General features: G+C 53.0%; 3 non-coding genes across 3 annotated transcripts; 2 read left to right on the plus strand and 1 right to left on the minus strand.

Annotated features, from left to right (window-relative positions):
• The first annotated feature begins 75 nt into the window (after positions 1 to 75).
• Positions 76 to 148, plus strand: TRNAR-ACG. The gene has a single exon. It is a non-coding gene; the product is annotated as a tRNA-Arg (tRNA).
• Positions 149 to 1,085: 937 nt separating this feature from the next.
• Positions 1,086 to 1,158, plus strand: TRNAR-ACG. Its single transcript has one exon. It is a non-coding gene; the product is annotated as a tRNA-Arg (tRNA).
• A 1,596-nt stretch (positions 1,159 to 2,754) lies between these two features.
• On the minus strand, positions 2,755 to 2,827 carry TRNAR-ACG. Its single transcript has one exon. It is a non-coding gene; the product is annotated as a tRNA-Arg (tRNA).
• Between the last annotated feature and the right edge of the window lie 75 nt (positions 2,828 to 2,902).

Below are 2,902 nucleotides of genomic sequence, written 5' to 3' on the forward strand. Positions count from 1 at the left end.
GTGATGGGTGCAGAGGATGTTCTACAGAATGAAGGACATGGGAAGCCTGCAGGGCCACAGGATGGCAAGGGGTTGGGGCCAGTGGCGCAATGGACAACGCGCCTGACTACGGATCAGGAGATTGCAGGTTCGACTCCTGCCTGGCTCGGCATTTGCTGCGGTACTGATGGTGACAGAGGACCTCTTTCTCCATCGTGGCCTGGTTTTGCCTGGCATTTCTCCCTTCTTGCTGGGCTTAGCAAAAGCTTTCCTCGCATCAGGGGAGGCTCTGACTGGATGTACTGGCAAAAAAAAATTCACACTGAGAGTGGGGCCCAGAAAGGCTGTGGACTCTACATCCCTGGAGCTATTCAGAGTTCAAGCGGGTAAGGCACTGATATGAATGTCATAAGTCGAGCAGAAATTGGACTAGAGACCTCCACATGTCATTTCCAACCTGAATCACTCTTATTCCATGGGAAGTTCCTGTTTCCATGTTCTTTTGCTGTTCCATCCCCCATTGGCATGCTTATGGACTTGTCACCACCTTTTGGCACTTTCATCCTGCATGTGGCTCGGACAAGGAAGGTCAAAGATGCCCTTGTACACGCTAGCCTGGACCCATTGGCCATCAAGCAAGATCTCTCTACCCACAACTCACCTGCTCTGCCCTCCGTCATCAGGCAGGAGTAAGTAGAGGACAAAACAGGTGGTCTTGGGCTGAGCTCACCTCTCTGCTGGACACTACAGGTCCAGAGAGTCCTGGGCCACTCCAAGCCCTACACTGGCTGGGAATTGTAGCCACACTTCCCATGGGGCTGGAAAGATGTCTCCTCCAACCTCCCAGAGCAGCTGAGCAGCTGGAGGCCACCATCAGCCCTTGTTGCCTGGCCTCATCGGGGGGGAACTCAGCACAGGCACCACTTCTCCTGGGTGGTGGGACCAGTGGGACAAATACTCACCTCTCCCCCATAGGTGAGTAGGACAAGGCTGCCATGGACAGGGCAGGAAGGATCTAGGTGAGGTCTTGCCACTTTCTTTTGACCACCAACACATCCAGGTGGTACAGAAAACATGGTGGGGTCACCAGGTGGGACCAGAGGCCAGGGCCAGTGGCGCAATGGACAACGCGCCTGACTACGGATCAGGAGATTGCAGGTTCGACTCCTGCCTGGCTCGCCCTGAAACTGCCTGAGTGTTGTGGAGGTGACAAGAGACAGCTGTCTTTGTCCATCTCTCTGGCATTGGCATCACAGGAGCATCTTTTTGCGACTGGCTGCATCAAAGGTGCGAGCATGTCCCCTGCTTCAAGAGCCACCACTCCTCAATTCCTTTTTGGCCTGGTCTGCTGCCTTCCTAGGCTGCTGGGTAGCAAGATTACTCCTGAGGTCTCTGAGTGTGTGTTCTCCTCATAGCCCTGTGCAGAACTCCCCTCTGTCTTCCTGAGCACCACTGAGTGAAAGCTACCTGAAGCCTCATGAGTAACTGTGGGTAAGGGGTGGGTGGAAAATGGTCAGGGACATTGGGTTGTGGGAAGGGTTGTGGTCAGGGACTGGAAGTGTAAATGATGGTTAATTGCTCCTAGTGCTCCCCAGGGGCCAATGCTGACATGGATGTTATTGAACATCTTCATTGACATACTCAATATCGGGGTAGGATGAATCCTATGTGAGTTCATGGATGACATCAGTGGGGAGGGAGCAGCTGACACTGGCAGGGATGGATGTCATTCAGAGTGACCTGGATGGGGTGAAGGAACTTCAGCAAAGGCAAACGCAGCATCCTTCATCTGCGATGGGATAACCCCGTGCAGCACTACAGACTGGGAGTGACTGTCAAGAAAACAACTGTGCAGAAAAAGGTTTAGAGGGTCCTGGAGAACAGCAACTTGAACAAGAGTCAGCGGTGTGCCCTTGCACCAGTGAAGGCCAACTGCATGCTGGGCTGCCCCAGTAAGGACATAGCCACCAGCTCAAGAGGAGGGATTATTGCCCAGCATTCAGCTCTTCTGAGACAATCTAGGAGCACTGTGTCCAAGACTGAGCTCCTTAGTACAATCAAGACACTGCCAACATGGAGCAAGTCTAGCTTTGTCTTTTTCCATACTTTTCCACACCTCTTTGAGCTTTTCCCCTCGTTAACGTTTTTCAAAGCCTGCTGACAGACATACTTTTCTCTCTTCCTCTCTGATATACCATGTATTCTGCTGAGCAACCCTAATTTCTAAAAGAAGGTTGCAAAGTCATAGCAGTGAGGGATCCGAGTTGCCTGGGTGCTACACCCCTCCACCTTGACCTTCTGGCACAAGGGCAACACGTCTGCACCTGGGTCACCAGGTTGGGTGTCTGAATCACACGGGACAGACCTGAAGGCAGGTGGCCTGTCTATGCTCTCCATGGGGCTCATCAATGTTGCACACAGAACTTTGCAAGGTACTGACAAACAGCAGCAAGACCAATGTGAGCCTCAAAGGTGGTTGGGGACCAGAGCACTTGACATGCCAGAGTAGCCTGAGAGTGCTAGGTCTGTCCAGACTACAGGGCAGCAGTTCAGGAGGCATCTTCATTCTACTATGGGATTTGCTGTGGTGCCCTTGGCTGTGATACGGGCATTTTGGAGTGTCCAGTTCCTCCATAATGTCTGGAGAAACTCTTTCCATCCTTCAGGGCAAGAGGACACCCCAGCACTTTTGCCCTGCAGATGTCCGGATGATGTCCAGAAGAAGAAATGCCATCACGGAGGGAGCAGAAGGACCTGCCAGGAGGCTAAAAGTGCTGAGCCAGGCAGGAGTCGAACCTGCAATCTCCTGATCCGTAGTCAGGCGCGTTGTCCATTGCGCCACTGGCCCAACCCCTTGCCATCCCTGTGGCCCTGCAGGCTTCCCATGACCTTCGTTCTGTAGAACATCCTCTGCACCCATCAC

Source organism: Cariama cristata, unplaced genomic scaffold, assembly GCF_000690535.1.
Source record: "Cariama cristata isolate BGI_N322 unplaced genomic scaffold, ASM69053v1 Scaffold9965, whole genome shotgun sequence".
In the NCBI taxonomy this organism is placed as follows: Eukaryota; Metazoa; Chordata; class Aves; order Cariamiformes; family Cariamidae; genus Cariama; species Cariama cristata.